We start from the raw sequence: 18080 nt of genomic DNA, 5'->3' as shown, positions 1-18080 counted from the left end.
AGTGTATCTAAGGTTATATTAGAGTCTGAAGAGGTTTATCGTATTAGCACAAGAATGATGTCAAATGAGATGTCATCAGTGATGTCATCAGTGATGTCATTTGAGATGTCATCAGTGATGTCATCAGTGATGTCACTGACCATGTCATGAATGATGTAATATGTGACATGATCAGCAGTGGATTGCGGGTGCGCGATATATAGTTAGTGCAACTAACTATATATGGAATTTCAATGGTTTTGTGTGAGTAAAATAAGGTTTTTTAAATGCTAATTCCTAACTATATATGGTCTATAACCTATGGTTTTTTCAGTGAATTTCAATGGTTTTTTAATAGCAAATATCATAAGCTGTCGAATGTCAAGTACTTGGTAAGTAAAAACATTTTCGTGTTTATGCACACTGATCTGCTTTGAATGCTGCCCCCCACCCCTCATTTCTATTAGGAGTACTCTCTCTTTGCAGATAGTGAAGGGTAGTTAACGCAGGCCTTTGCCCCCGTTGCCCCCGTTGTAATCCGTCGTGCCTGCTTCTCTCTCCATTTGATTGATTGTTCTCTTTGGTTCATTCTCTATTTACAAACAAGCACAGAGTCGCAATACTCTGTTTAGTCTTTGCAGATAGCGAAAAATCGTGTAAAAAAACAAAAGGAATCGAGCAAAATCAGTAGGCCACTAATGGGATCTCTTTTTGACCTCCCTAAAATAGAAACATTAGGAACAACCTGTTGATAATACCAATGTGTATGTACATAAGCGGCGTTCATTTGTGTTCACAGTACCCCTTGTTGATTGTTTGAATCGAGCATTGAATTGTTCGAAGTTGATTCTCTTAAGAATCTTCTCTGCCTGCAAACGAGGAAGAATAGGAATATTCTCTCTTCCTTTGCAGATAGTGAAGGGTAGGTAACGCAAACCTTTAACACGTCGTGCCTATTTCGTTCCTCATTGATTGATTGTTTCCCCAAACATTGACTGTTTGGGAATTGGTTCTTTTTGGAGGTATTCCCTGTTTGCAAATATACGTAGGAAAATCTTTGCAAATAGTGAAAGGGTACGTAATGCGGACCTTTCTCCCCCGTTGTAATCTGTCATGCCTATCTACTCCCCACTGATTGATGCACCTGTTTCACCCGGACCATTTACTAGAGATACGTCATCTGGCCCGACCAGAGAGCACCCCTAGTGAAAAGGACATATGCAATAATAACGAAGTGATCACTGTATCCTGTTACCAGAAACTTTAGCATGAAACAACCTGGAAAGAAAAGAATAGGAAAACGAAAATCAGTAGGCCACTGATGAACATGAACTTTTATTAAACAACGAACAAAGAAACGATAACATAACGTAATGATAAAACCTATTAATGTCCTAGAAACAAGAAAACGTTAAAATATGCCAGTGGTGAGAGACCAGAAAAAGTAAGAGAAACCAAATCACCCCTCGCTGTCCCACCGCCTGCCACGCCAAAAAAATCGATAGACTAGGGAAAATGCAAGTCAGTAGAACATCCGCCCCCACTCTGGAAACTTCCAAGGTGGGGCAGGGTTGCGGCTACGCCCAGCCGGGAGCAGCCCATATAAGGCGGGTCCTGCTGCCACGCCTCGGCCAGGAGATCCTAACGTAGGGTGTAGCCGGAGGAGAGGCCGAGGCCAGCGGGACCCTGCCAGGGGATTGCCTTTACAACGCTGAACAGTTGCAGGGGGGGGAATGTCTCCTCGACCCTCCCCTCTCTCTCCCAGTCCGGCCGCGGTGGCCCTTGACAGTTTCAGGTAGTCCCGCCACATGCTCTTCCGGTCCGGCCACCAACGGTCGGGGGGCCGAGGCCGACGGGATCCGGCTGCAGCCGATAAACCAAGAAACCCGTTCATGGGGCCAGAGCCAGGGGCGTCCGGCCGACATCTACCGGAAGCCCGGCCCGAAGACGGACGGGACACTTCTTCTTTCTTGAATAATGGCTGCGACAACACTGGGGGGGATGTCTTGCACATGCCTCCGACCCCCCCCCCCCTCGTCCTCATCGCCTGGTCCGGCCATAACAAATCTCAAGCGAGATGCCGTGGGGTGCACTGGGAGGGAGAGACGGTGCGAACAGGCCTCTCCCGCCTCCCCAGGTGGAGGCTTCCCAGCTGCACCCTCAGCGCTCCAGGCGCCCGGAAAAGGGTTCTTCCACTGTGGCCATGCTGCAACGTCTCGCCCGGCAGGGTGGAGCCCGTCCGCTCATTTGACCCCGCGATCGCCAGTAGCTACCGAACTCTCAAAATGGCGGTCGACCTGGCAAGAGCGGGCCCAGCATAAAGAAATGGCCCGGTCACTGGTTGACTCCACCACCGTAGTCCTCCACGACCTTGAAGATTCTAGAGGAGCCGCGGGAGTCTCCGACCCCCGATGGGCAATGACTGCCATGATCGCCCGTGGAGCGACGAAACTGTATCCGCGGGACGTCGGCGCTCCCATGCTGGCGCCAGCCTCACTTTGAATTACTAGAATCCTGCAGACCTCAGTTCCGGTGAAAGCACAGTGTGACCCGGTAGGAAAAATTGTTGCACCCCCTCCCCTTTTTGACTGATAGTTCAAACCACCGATCCTTTCCTTTGCCCTTTTAACGGAACTTTGGACTGCCTCCCCCTCTTTTACATTTTCTAGAGAAAACAAAACATTAACCACTACATTAGCATAGCAGTTGACACCAGAACTGTATTCAAATTGAAAACCAACAACATCTTCAACAGAATCCTTTTTGTTTCTGCTGTGACCCTGCTACAGCACAGGCATTGTCCCCAGCAGTAATTCTGCAATGCCGGTAAGAATAGCTGTGGTGCCTACTGGACTCACTCACCCCCGCGGCGCCCCACGCCGTTATTTGCTGGGCGGCAACTTACTAGACATCACTTTCGTGCCATCTAGATTTCAGCGCGTTCTGCTGCCTTGGAACTATTCGCACAACAGACTGCTACTGACGACCCACCCCCAGGCAACATCTTCTGAATTTTCATAATTTTAAAGAACTAGTAACATGTCCTTTTCAGGAATTCAAAAGAAATTGCCACGGTCTCTTCGTTGTTTAAATGTTTTTACTGTTTTTGTTTTGTTGTATATATTTATATGTTATTAAAGTTTTATATTCCTACTACTTTGTTGGAGTGCTATATATTTTTAATGTGACACATAATTGTAAAAACTTTGATGTACAAAGAGTCATTCCTGGAATCTTCCGCTTCAGGCTCGGTCCCCTCCCCAATCACAATACAGGATGGTTTTCAGATAGTAGGAACACGTGTGGTGTGACGGATCTCATCGGGTGTGGGCCTTGATCTACTATAACTCCTTTGAAGAGGGGTGATTCTTTACAGCTGGGGCCATAAACTACATCTGCAGGGCTAGGTGATAGCCTGGACAATCGGACACAGAGGAAGAGGAGTGTCAGAGGGTGCGGTAGTGAATAGGGCGAAAGGGAGGTGTCAGGCGGGCACAGAGTGTGATTTTCAGGGAAGAGCAGCGCAGATGGGGGAGGTTTATTGCCGATGCATAAGACAGAGAGCTGGGGTGACCAGTGCCTGGGGAAGATGCTTGCGAGGGTGGGGAGCCATGCTACGAATCGACAGCGTGCAGAGAGTGGGTCTGGTCAAGGCATCTAAAATGGCTGCCGTGCACGACAAAAGTGTGGCATTTCAAAAAAGGCAAGATGGCGCAGACAATGTTTTTCAACACTTCCTCATTTCCTTCGAATCGAACGTTAACAGACGTTGGTGCATATTACCAAAGTTAAGCGATATTTATCGCTAACGATGCTTACCAACAAATTTTTTACCGCTAAGCATCGTCAGAAATTATCTAAGATAAACCTTGCTATTATCAAGGTTTATCGCAAATGCGATAATAAACGGCCGCAATGCATGAATATCTCTAAAAAGTCAGCGATATTCATGCATTACCGAGCTAATGCTCTTAGCCATGTTATCCACCTCCCATTGGATAACATGGCTAAGAACTGCTCAGGGCAGGTGTTACTTTTTGGAGATATTCGCGCTTAGCGCGAATATCTAAAAGTTGGTAATAGGAGATAGATATCTTGCATGTTGTAATGCTAATTATTGTGGTATATGGAACTCATACCATAATCTCTCAGGAAAGCAGAAACTGATCCTTTTGGGACCGCCTAAAAAGGCCTAGGGGGTGAGGGGTACTCTACTTTGCCCCCTTTTCACATTCCGAACTATTTTATTTTACTCTCTTCTGTAATTACACAAAATAGCAGCGATAAGATGCATCGGAGACACACAGTGAGAGAAAGGAGGCCGGAGATGAAGAAGAGATGTCAAATACACATTGGAGATAATATAGTGGCAGAAGGGAAGTAAATATGAGTAAACTTACCATGTAACATAAAAATGTTGCACTCTATACTATAAGTCTCATTTTATACTACAATCACTTCGCTACAACCTCATAAATTAAAAATAAAAATGAATAATGTCTCAAACAATTTTTGATTTCTAAATATAAATTTATTCTTCAGAATTTTCTAAATTTGAAAGAACTAGTAACATGTCCTCATCAGCAATTTCCTCATGAAAAGTCTGCAATGATGATTCTTGTAACTCTATGGTCTCCAAACATTCGATAAATTCGCCATCAACAGATTGATCAAAAAAATCATTCAAGTCATCTCCTCCTTGTGACAATATTTCATTATTGGTGCTGTCAATTTCAATCAATGTAGTGGAATCATTCAAGTCATCTCCTCGTGACAATATTTCATTATTGGTGCTCTCAATTTCAATCAATGTAGTGGAATCATTCAAGTCATCTCCTCCTTGTGACAATATTTCATTATTGGTGCTGTCCATTTCAATCAATCTAATGGAATCATACAAGCCATCTCCTCCTTGTGACAATATTTCATTATTGGTGCTCTCAATTTCAATCAATGTAGTGGAATCATTCAAGTCATCTCCTTGTGACAATATTTCATTATTGGTGCTGTCCATTTCAATCAATCTAATGGAATCATACAAGTCATCTCCTCCTTGTGACAATATTTCATTATTGGTGCTCTCAATTTCAATCAATGTAGTGGACAATTCAAAAGAAATTGCCACGGTCTCTTCATTGTGAGCCATTTTATTTTGAAATTGCTTGCTGTAAATTGCAGAAAAAAATAATCACTTTCATTTATCGTTTTTAGTAATACATAATATAAAACTAACTTTATCAAGTATTTAGTATAACAGAAGGACTGCAAATAAATAACAGAAAACATTTTTCAAATTATCTTCAAGTGTACAACATAGTTCCCCTTACAAATTAACAACTCACCTTTTTAAAAGTAGGAGAAGTGTTAGTACTGTGTAAATCAAACACCAGAAATTCACCACCAAAAATTCCTCACAAATGTACCTCAGACAGTAGTATCACAAAATGGCTGTGGTTTCCTCTCATTTGACATATATACATAACCAATTAACTTTCATCACACACAAATACAAAACCAAAGTAACATTTTAATTGGTTCTAAATTTCAACACTTTCAAATGTGTTTTCCCCATGCAATTTTCCATAGGACATTTACATACGTCTACAGCCTGAATGGCTGAACGGAATTACACCAAACTTGGCAAAATGGTACATCAAACCTAAGAGGTCAGGAAGGATCTACTATGCCCCCTTATGGTCATTTCCCCCTTCGCTTTGGCCTCCTCTTGTCTCTCAATCCTACCGAGAGACAAGATGGCGGCCGCTACGGACTGTTTGGAATGTTGACAGACGCCGGAGAACCAATCAGCTTCGCAAAGCTCCGTAACGCGAAAAGTACGCGAAGCGGAGCGCTGTTACAGATATATATCTTTTTTTGAACGTTAATTTCTCAAAATCCACTGGAGCACACATATTGAGACCTAGCAAAGGCACATCGGGCTACCAGCCCCTAATATTTTACCAAGTTTCGTGCAAATCCATTCAGCCGTTCGATTATTATTATTATTTTTTTTTTTTGCCCCGCGGGGCCCTTTTAAAACCTCCACATCAAACCTAGGGGGTCAGCGAGGATCTACTATACCCCCTTATGGTCATTTGCCCCTTCGCTTTGGCCTCCTCTTGTCTCTCGATCCTACCGAGAGACAAGATGGTGGCCGCTACGGACTGTTTGGAATGTTTACAGACGCCGGAGAACCAATCAGCTTCGCTTCACAAAGCTCCGTTGCGCGAAAAGTACGTGTACTGGAGCGCTGCCCGGTCCGCTGTTACAGATATATATCTTTTTTTAAACGTTAATTTCTCAAAATCCACTGTAGCACATATATTGAGACCTACAAAAGGCACATCGGGCTACCAGTCCCTACAATTTTGCCAAGTTTCGTGCAAATCCATTCAGCCGTTCGGGCTAAAAGTGAGGCCAACCGCCCTATGGAAAACTCAATGTTAAAAACACGTTTTGGGACCCCCCTTTTTTCTCGACCCCCCACTGAAAATTCTATGTTGAATAACTTTGGCGTTGATGGACGGAATAGGCTGAAATTATCGGGAAAATGGCACATTTCGTTTCTGAGAGTCCCCTGAAAGTTTGGGGGGGTTTCGTCAAGCGGGGACCGAGAAAAAAGGGTGGTCCCAAAACGTGTTTTTAACATTGAGTTTTCCATAGGGCGGTTGGACTCACTTTTAGCTCGAACGGCTGAATGGATTTCTATGAAACTTGGCAAAATTGTAGAGAGCCTTTGCTAGGTCTCAAGATATGTGCTCCAGTGGATTTTGAGAAATTAACGTTCAAAAAAATATATATATCTGTGACAGCGTCTCGGTTAGCGCCCCGGTTCGCGTGCCAGACACGTAACGGAACTTCGCGAGGAGAAGCGGATTGGCTCTCCGGTGAATGTCAACATTCTAAACAGTCCGGAGCGGCCGCCATCTTGTCTCTCGGTAGGATCGAGAGACAAGAGGTGGAAATAAACGAAGGGGGAAATGAATGAAAGGGGGCAAGGTAGACCCCTCCTGACCCCCTAGGATTGATGTGGGGGCTATTAAAGGGCCCCGCGGGGCAAAAAAATAAAATAATTTTTTTTTCGATTTTTCGCGGTCGAAGCGCTACCCGGTACGCGAACCGGGTAGCTCACCGGTAGCGTAACGGGAGTCCGCCATCTTGTGTTTCGGATGAATTTAGTCACAAGATGGAGGATAAACAATGTTGGGAATGGGTATAAGGGGGCACGGGAGACATATCCTGACCCCCTAGGTTTTCTGAGGGTGGCTGAGGAGGCCCATATATGTAAAAAAAAACCATTTTTTTCCAAATTTTCGCACGGTTAGCACCCGGTCCGCACACCGGGTAGCGTTCCGGAAAGCGTAACAAGGGGAAAACCAAGGGAAATATTAAAATTATATTTTAGAGTGCTTTGAGGTAGGGTAGTTCTGAATAGAGCTGTTGTGTTGTGTGGGTGATGTAAGTACCAACATGTAGGTACCAATGAAGAGTCTAAAATTCAATGTACACCGTCTCCTCTGTAGATATTTTGTATGTTCTAATATGGGTTATATAAATGTAAATGTGTGGAAAAGCACTTCATGCTTTAAAGCAATTGTATTTTTGAACTGATTGTTCTTTCCTCTTAGTCCTCCTCTTTGTTTGTTTTTCCCCACACTCTTCTTCAGCATGATAGTTGATAAATTCGTTCCCTCAAAAAATGTATATACATAAAAAAATTATGTTAAATACATATAAAATATATTTTTACTTTAAAAGAAGAATACATTTTACAGCTTTTGATATTTGCTATTAAAAAACCATTGAAATTCACTGAAAAAACCATAGGTTATAGACCATATATAGTTAGGAATTAGCATTTACAAAACCTTGAGAATTCACTGAAAAAACCATAGGTTATAGACCATATATAGTTAGGAATTAGCATTTACAAAACCTTATTTTACTCACACAAAACCATTGAAATTTGCATATATAGTTAGTTGCACTAACTATATATCGTCATTTGAGATGTCATCAGTGATGTCATCAGTGATGTCACTGACCATGTCATGAATGATGTAATATGTGACATGATCAGCAGTGGATTGCGGGTGCGCGATATATAGTTAGTGCAACTAACTATATATGCGAATTTCAATGGTTTTGTGTGAGTAAAATAAGGTTTTGTAAATGCTAATTCCTAACTATATATGGTCTATAACCTATGGTTTTTTCAGTGAATTTTCAAGGTTTTGTAAATGCTAATTCCTAACTATATATGGTCTATAAGCTATGGTTTTTTCAGTGAATATATATATATATATATATATATATCCTGAACTCCGTTCCTCACGAGCCCCCGCAGTTCCCTCTGCTGGCAAGTAAACACCGGACACGGACCTCGAGGTTCTTCACAATTTATTTAGCAGAAAGAGTCACAGACGTTTCGGCTCAGCGGAGCCTTGATCACATGACAGCGTTTAAATCGTGAGGTACACCTTTTAAAGTGCTAGTGATTAATTGAACTGAATACACCTGTGCAGAATGGTGACTAAACATAGAAGACATACTCAGTCGGGCACATAGTACTTTTGATTCGATATAGATAGAATAGCATGTAAAATACATTCATATGTTATTTACCAAATCAAATATATTACATCAGGATTAATCAGGCAAAATTCATTATTTGGACAATTAATGTAAAATACCATCAGTAGAACAAACGGGTAAACAAATTAAAAGAGCCTTCTTTTCAGACACATTAGTCATATGCCTACCACTTGATTATATATATCCGCAACATAAAATCTGGACCTACTAAGTGCAAAAAATGCTATAAAGTGCTAAGTGCCTCCATTCAAATGTGCAAATTCATGCTAAAGTGCATCATCCTAAAAATTGTGCAAATCTTGCGAAATTGTGCAAATATGCAATTTTTATAGAACTGTGCAAATATACAATTGTTTACATTTCATAGGCCCGACTAGGGAATATTTAAAGTTTCTAATCAGATTTCATCCGATACAGAAAGTGGTAGGGACTTCATGAAGGTTCTTCCCCGTCTACTGTCTCAAATATAGTCAAAGATATTATTACGCCACAATATGTTTGAAGCATTCCTATTTTACATCCCTGAATAAAGTAATATACATAAAATATATATACTTACATGCATAACATACATAACAACAATGGAGGAGTATACCTTTCCTTGCACCCAGAAATACAATGAAATCTTCAGTTTATTGCAAGAAGAATATGTTATTGTCAGTACAGAAACTGGCATACGTGTGTAGTGAATCGGGATTGGTGGGGGTTTTCAGCTACTCTAAACATTTTGATATAATTATTTTATTTTATAAAATATTTTAATTGCAGCCTTGAGCTAGAGTGATTCAACACACTTCTTTGTCAGGACACAGGTTTCAAGAGAAAGACACACAGACTCATTTTGTGAAGAGCAATTTTCTCAGTGCTTTAAGTACTTTTCTGGATGTTTTATTTTTTTGTTTGGTTTGGCATCAGAACAATGAGGAATGTTACAGAATACCATTAATGTCAAGATGCATGGGCTGCTGTCAAAACATTTGGTTAGGTGTAGGGCTAGAGTGTTAATAATCAGAACAAGGAGTTGAACCTTGATACATTTTAAAATGCATTGCAGTATCCACAACACAGTAAGCACAATCTGTCTTAAGAAAATAAACAGATATTACCTGTTGCAAATGTGTTCTAGCTTGAAGTCCCTCGGTGACTGTATGGTAAAATGTACACAAAATGGAATAGAGTGTGACAGTACCCTATTTTCTTATCCATCTTCCTATAACATGAAGCCCCAGGAGCTCAGCCAGCTGTCTTAATTTACCTTATCAGTTTCCACTTTTAAAAGCAATATGTGTGCTGACATTTTGTGACCCTGGGCTGGTGCTTTCTACTATGCAAATTGGATTTGAACTGTGCACAAAGCCAATTCACTTTTGCAAATTTCCACGCCGATCTGCCAGTTTGAGGAAGGAAGAAAAGAACGACTCAGAAATGCAGTCTACAGTTACTGCATTGCATTTGAAATAGACATTTACAAATGATGCTTTAAGCGTTATCTTAATATTAAGCCAATTAATTAAACATACAGAATTCGTGTAAGGGTATTCTAACTAGAAAGAGACATAAAACCTCGGCGAGGTGGCTGTTGGAATAACATTTTTAATTAATAATTCAAAACAAATGTGAACTGAAATTTGAGCAGGCAGCCTTGTAAATGTGTGCTTTATTTCCACAGAGGACATTTGCTCACTCCAAAAATATAAGCAATATATTGAATGGAAACTGCTGCAAGAAGATTTGTTAAAGGCAGCAAATAAAATGTATGATGGGTTTCTGCCCACAGGGATGTCTTTGCATGCAGATGTTATGGGTGTTCTGTATTAGATTTCAGAACGTACTTGATAAACTATTCTAAGCCACATACCAATGAGTGCTCGACATGCATGCACAATTTATAATTTATGATATCTTACATTTTGTTAAAAGCCTTTATGACTAGAATTGAATTCCTAGCAACCAGTCCCCTTGAGAATGTGTGAAAGATCGAATGTGTTCAAAGAGAGCCCTTGCAGATTTTTTTGTATAAATGAAAAAAATTACTTTGGTTGGAAATTGACTTCACATTAAGCAGAATTCGGTGCCTTTACATATAACTTTATTTTCAAACCAATGTAATATAAAGATTGTTTTTTATTATGGTATGAATGCATTGATATGGTGATAATCTACCCCACAAATATAATGATCCACGTCTTCCAACTGATTAAAGGAAATTAACAAAATGGCCCTGGCACTATTTAAATTTGTAACAAAATGATTTTGTCATCAAATGATGCACATTCATCGGCAGTACAAAATCACAGGAGCATGTTATGGATAAATATGTATCAGATCTCAGGATAATTGGAAGGGGCAGTAGGATATTCTGGCGGACCAGGAAGGGGCAATTCTTCAGTGATTAGTTCCTCTGTAACCAAAGCATAGCCAGGAAGTGTGGATCCACTAGATTTTAAGAGATATTTGCAGAAGGTTTTGAACGACCCTGACAATTTTTTATTCACTAAACGAAGCAGGCTGAGCAATTTATAACTAAAACTAATCATTGAAGACAGGTCTGTCATAAAAAGAATAATCATCCTATGGAAGCTTATGGTCTCAAACAATCAAGGGCCAGACGTGCAAAGCTTTTTTTGGTTCGCTAACACCCTGATTTGCAGAAATGGGCAGTTTGCACATAAAACAATCATTGTTCAATGCAGAAAGGCCTAATTTGCGATTTGGTAACCTATTACTGAATTGCAAATTGGGTTTGCCATGTGGTGTTTGGAAGGGGTGTTTTTAGGGTGTTCCTTCCTAATACCGAATCACAGTGGTATGTGTGAATCTTTTGCGACCAAAATGCAGTTGAAAAACATTTGCATTTTACCACCTACTTCAAGTAGGTGGTAACCCATTTGCAAATGGGAAGTGGTCTCCTAGGGGCCCCTTCCCCTGGTGAATGTTTGTAAACACATTTTTTAAGAGCAGGCAGTGGCCTCATGGACCACTGCCTATTTTTAAAGAATAAAGAAAAACTTAAATGTTTGTTTTTGAAACATATCCCATTCTCCTTTAAGGAAACAGACTGCATTAAAAAAAAAAACATTACTTTATTGAAAAGCAATCACAGACATGTCTATTTCCTTTACGTCCTATAGCCATAAAGACCCAACACCTAAGGGCAGACATTGGGTAGCAGCTGCTAGTTCTAGCTACTCCCTAACTGATACCCACAAGTTCTGCATAATATGTTGCCAATTTTGGAGTTAATGTTTTTGTACATTAAATCTTTACTGTAGTCCTATCTTTGTCAGTTGTGACACAAAGGTATTTCCTAAGTATCATGCAATTATATGTTACTAAATTATTTTAACTGTATTTTGTGGCAGCAAAATGCCAAACGTAGATTAAAGTTAGGTGGCTGACCTGCAACTGTTGTCCTAAAAGACATTACATGGAGCTCAGTTGAGCTCCACTTGAAAGCTCTCGTATTGTAAATGACACTCTTCTTCAAACAACTTTCATTTAGGAGATGGGCCCTTCAAGGAGTTATGGGATCCCGCGAAGACTAATGGATAAATAAGCGCATACTCACCGACATTATCAACATTTGAACAGATATATTGTCTGTGATTCTTAGAATGCCTCCAAGGATTCAATAAATCCTCAACAAGAGATTAGTCAAAGTTCTCCGAATGGATGCTTTCACAGTGTTCTTGACTAGAAAATTGTGCACCTCCAACAGCTGTTTGTCAATTGTGGGGTTATCTAAGTACAACTAGAAAAAAATGTAAATGTCCTCCCTAATTAAACAAAGAACCACTGCTTCTATTCTAGCCCATGTTTAGTTTTAAAGTCTAGACCAATAATGAACTAATGATTCCAACTACGATTGGGTTGTCAAGAATGCGGGCACCACTGGTACAATGACATGTGTGATTCGTTTACACCCCTGTGGTCACCAAAGAAATCATGTTGCAGTATTCTCCCCTATTAAAACATATCCTTGGTTAATGGAAGTTTTCACACAATATGTGTTACTGCCAATGCTTGTTTGTATGATTTATTGTGCATTCGTGGCTGTCCCTATTTGTGTAAATAAAAAGCAAGCCGAAGAATGTCTGGAATACGCGCACCGACTTTGTTTCCTGGTAGCCATGACGACGCTCGTTCCACCAGACCTGAGCATTACAACAAGCCGGTCATGGAGGGGAGCATAACATCATCTAACACTTTGCTAACAACGTGCCCGGCAATGCCCTGCTCATTGGCTATGAATAGCCACACCCCCTGTATGCGGTGCTTGGTTTTGTTACTCTTTTTACCTGCCGCATTGCATCACAAGCTCAGCAGGTTTCTCCAGCGGCAGATTTGGCTTTTGTTTAAAGAACTCTTCCGGGTTTTCCTTTCAAGCCGCCTCCAACTCTTCATGTTCAAAACAGCAGGACTGTGGTTGACGTTGTGTGTCAGCTAAGTAAACATTTCCACATTACATAAACTATGTCCTGAGTGTGTTTTACTTTTGAGCATTAGGGTTTTTATGTTTCCATGTTTGTATGGCCATAATATAATTACCTTATGTAGTTAAACAGTCTGATTTTTGATGAACCTTTCAACTGCCTAAAGTAGACATTTAACTATTGTAACCTGGGCATTAGACATTAGACTTTTTATATTAAGTGATGAATTTTTTATTCTGATTATGCACTTGAGAAGTATCAGCAAAACGTTATTATATATAATAATCATACCAGTCAATCACAGGTGAGAGAGTTCTGGATGAGCGCATATTAGTTCGTACGGTGGAACAGTGCATGTCATCATACCATGTTCTGTTCCTTATTTTTGTATAGCACCAGTTGTCAACATTTGTTTTGCATATCTGTATGATGAGAGAATGCCTGGGGAAAAAGGGACGCTTTACGGAGTCCTGATCATGAGAGGCGCCAACCAACATTAGAGATAATTCTCTAGGCCTAGTACAGTGAGGATACTTTATATGTAGATAGCTATACATTTCCTGTTAGTTCATTCAGGTTCTGGTCTAAATTACGAAGATGACTGGTAGTCCTGCAATTCCAGAACTAGAATCCTGGCTTGCCCAGGTGGCAGAATATAGCGGTGTCTTCTCTTCTCTTTTCTCTCGTCCAAATCCCCTTCCCCTCTGGAACACCTGCCAGGGCTCCTGTTCTCCTCAGTAGAGCTGAGAGGTGTTCTGGGAGGGTTGGAGAACTAGTCATCACCCCTGCAGACGGTCCCGGAATTCGGGTGAGTGCTTGGTCGCAAGTCTTAACATATAGCCAAGCCACAACAATTAAGTCTGCCTGGGCGATGGATTCCCCTACCAATGAGAATGTTTCCTTGCAGGATTTGACGAGGGCTCTTGAGGGGTTACAGCAGGAGGTAACAGCATTAGAGCAAGACAAACCTATGCTCCATTGTGAATTGCAGCGTTACAAACTCCAAAAAAATCCCTGGGAGAACACTACCTTTAAACCCAAGTCAGTAATTCAACCTCCTTGTTTTCAATTGTCTTCAACTTCTACAGAGGATGCAGGGGCCCAACCTGTGAATGTCACCGTCATTACACCTACTCCTGTTCTATTGGACCCCCAAGAGCGCTTTTTTGGGGGTCATGCAAAATATACTATTTCCATGAACCAATGTCGCCCATCCATGTTTCTTAATGATGCCACAAAAGTGACTTTTATTCTGTCCTACCTTGGCAGGACTGTGGCTACGTGGTCCATTCCTTTTGTGGAATGGAATGATCCAATACTGCATGATTTTGTTCGCTTCAAACAAACGATGCATAAGTTGTTCGCTAAACATCCGTTCATTCAAGCAAGTGATAACAAACTGCTAAACCTACAACAGGGTAATAAGGATGTGTTATCTTATAACACTTCCTTTAACAGACTGATAGCAAAAACTGAATGGCCAGATGAAAAGAGGACATTGCTATTCTATCGTGGTCTTTGGGACGAGGTAAAAGATGTACTCGACCAGATAGTAGATCCCCCCACTGATTGTACTCAATTCATTGACTTAGTGGTTCGATTAGACCACCGCCTTGGTGTACGTGGTAGTTAAGCATGAAAAGAAGGAGTCCCCTATCTCCAGTTACACTGCTGATATCCCCGAGCCTATGCAGATTGGTAGTGTGCGGGGGTCACTATCCAAAGATGAGAAAGACCAAAGACGCCGCATGAATCTGTGTTTCTTTTGCGGTCGTCCTGGCCATTTTGCCAGAGATTGTTCTTTGAAACCAGCCCCTCGAAAAGCAATTAGACTCACGTAAGTCTCATCCCCAGCTATTGATGCTAGTCAGTCGGGAAACTCCCTGGCTCGGTAAGGTCAGAGGTCTCCCTATCGAGCATATCTACTGATATGGACTCATATCATCATTTGGCTAATACTATCTGCCAAGGGACGCTCATAAATATGAAACAGTGTAGGGCTCAGAATGGAACCCTGAGGGACTCTGAAGGCCACGGGGATAGTATCAGAGTTGTAATGATTCTCAAAAACATGAAAGCAGGATTCTTCTAACAAATGAAGAGAACCAGTTAAATGTCTGTCCTCTGATTCCACAGTTTGCCTAGGAGTTTCACTGGAGAAACAATGTTTAAGGTGGCACTTAGCTCCAGCATAATGATTGTCACTCTACCACCGTGATTTAAGATGATTTTCAATTCTTCAGACACTGCAAATAGGGTAGATTTTGTGATATTGCAGGGCCAATAGCCTGAATGAGAAGAATGGTGTAAAATATCCTCATGTTTGACAGGTGTCAGCTTATATGTTTCTCCTGAATATTTGCTGCTAAAGGAAGAAGTGAGATTGGGCGATAATTTTGAAGGCATGATGTATCTCACACTGATTTCTATAAAGGTGGTTTCACCACTGCATGATTCCACTACTCAGAAATTGCAGCTGACGATATGGAGGAACTCAAAAGATACCTTAATGTAGGATAAAGGATCAATGCCATTTTTCTGATGATATGAGGAGGGGCTGAAAGTGACGGAGAACCAGATATTAAAGAGTTGATTACTAAGACAAAGTCCTTGTGTTCAACAGGATTGAAAATGGACAGACCATAGTCCCTATCTGTAGACTCAGAATGAGCTCAATATAAAGAGGGCTTAGAGGATTTGACAGTAAATGCCATATCTATGACAATAATTTAGAAATACAAGGAAACATTCATTGCTGCAGGCTTTGGTCTGAATAACACCCTGAGATTCTGTAGATGGCTGTAACATAGACTTTACTATGAAAAAAATCCATCAGCTGAATTGGGAGCTTTCTCAGTTCTGGCCACTAAGAAATTAGTCAGGGCTTTACATATGAATCTGTTATACAACTGAATGGCTTTGTTATATAGGATTTATCATTAGGCTTATAATTCTTTTGCCGCTTCCTATCAAACACCTTGCAATCCTTTTTTATATTATGGATATGAGAAACAGACATGCATCAGTTTATGCTTGGGTATGTTATTGGATGCATTAGTGTTTGGCTGGGTGTTTAAGTGTTTACTTATTTTCTGCATTAATGTATGCACAGGTGTGTCGTGTGTACATTAGTATCACCCTGGGCGTGTCACTGTATGCATCAGTGTGTGTCTAGATGTGTTATTTGTTGCGTGTGAGTTATGTTAGATGTGTCAGTATCTGTATTGGTGTATGCCTTGGTATAAAAAGTCTGCTTTAGTGTATGCCTGGGTGTGTCAGTATGTACATCAGTGTGTGCCTAGGTGTGTTATTGGATTCATCAGTGTTTACCAGTGTCAACATTGGTGTATGCCTGGATGTGTCAGTGTCTGCATTATTAAGTCCCTTGTTGTGGCAATGTCTGCATCAGTTTTTGCATTGCTGTGTCAATGTATGCATCAAAGTGTGCCTAAGTGTGTTATTAAATGCATTAGTGTTTGACGGGGTGTGCAAGTGTCTGCATTTCTGTATGCCTTGGTGTGTCAGTCTATGCATCGGTGTATGCCTGGGTTATGTCGAAACCGGTCCGGTCCTCGGATGCTTGATTCCGTTCTGGGAAGGACATGGCTTTTGTAGTTCGGACTGGACTGTTCCCATGGGGCAACAGGGTCAGAGCTGATTTGCATATCGCCATTGTCTAACCCAGGGTGGTGTGGAGTGCAAAAAAACGATGGATTTGGGCCCAGATCTTTTGACTGGGGGAGTGTGTGACATTGATCCACATTCAGTCCATCACTTGTTGTTTTTGCAATTGCCGCCCTAAGTGCGCTGGGGATGCCCAGACGTGGGTCCCAGGCACTCCACACCACTTGGAGTCAAGCTAGCCGGGCTGAAGAGAGGTGTTACCTCGAAACCGGTCCGGTCCTCGGATGCTTGATTCCGTTCTGGGAAGGACATGGCTTTTGTAGTTCGGACTGGACTGTTCCCATGGGGCAACAGGGTCAGAGCTGATTTGCATATCGCCATTGTCTAACCCAGGGTGGTGTGGAGTGCAAAAAAACGATGGATTTGGGCCCAGATCTTTTGACTGGGGGAGTGTGTGACATTGATCCACATTCAGTCCATCACTTGTTGTTTTTGCAATTGCCGCCCTAAGTGCGCTGGGGATGCCCAGACGTGGGTCCCAGGCACTCCACACCACTTGGAGTCAAGCTAGCCGGGCTGAAGAGAGGTGTTACCTCGAAACCGGTCCGGTCCTCGGATGCTTGATTCCGTTCTGGGAAGGACATGGCTTTTGTAGTTCGGACTGGACTGTTCCCATGGGGCAACAGGGTCAGAGCTGATTTGCATATCGCCATTGTCTAACCCAGGGTGGTGTGGAGTGCAAAAAAACGATGGATTTGGGCCCAGATCTTTTGACTGGGGGAGTGTGTGACATTGATCCACATTCAGTCCATCACTTGTTGTTTTTGCAATTGCCGCCCTAAGTGCGCTGGGGATGCCCAGACGTGGGTCCCAGGCACTCCACACCACTTGGAGCCAAGCTAGCCGGGCTGAAGAGAGGTGTTACCTCGAAACCGGTCCGGTCCTCGGATGCTTGATTCCGTTCTGGGAAGGACATGGCTTTTGTAGTTCGGACTGGACTGTTCCCATGGGGCAACAGGGTCAGAGCTGATTTGCATATCGCCATTGTCTAACCCAGGGTGGTGTGGAGTGCAAAAAAACGATGGATTTGGGCCCAGATCTTTTGACTGGGGGAGTGTGTGACATTGATCCACATTCAGTCCATCACTTGTTGTTTTTGCAATGGGTTATGTCAGCAGCATGTATATCAGTGTCCACATGACTGTATGCCTGGCTGTGTCAGTTCTGCACTGATATGTCCCTGGGTGTGTAAGTATATGCGTAAATGTATGCTTGGTTGTGTCAGTGTCTGTATTGGTGTGTGATTGAGTGTGTTAGTGCATGGATGAGTGTATGCCTGGCTGTCTCAGTGTATAATATGTTATGTTATGTTATATGAGCTTATATAGCGCACAGCTGCCCCAGCAAAGGGGCGTCCCAGCGGTTCCAACAGCAGAGAAATGAAACTGG

The sequence above is a fragment of the Lissotriton helveticus genome, chromosome 12, assembly GCF_964261635.1.
Source record: "Lissotriton helveticus chromosome 12, aLisHel1.1, whole genome shotgun sequence".
Lineage (NCBI taxonomy): Eukaryota > Metazoa > Chordata > Amphibia > Caudata > Salamandridae > Lissotriton > Lissotriton helveticus.
This window is presented reverse-complemented; position numbering follows the sequence as displayed.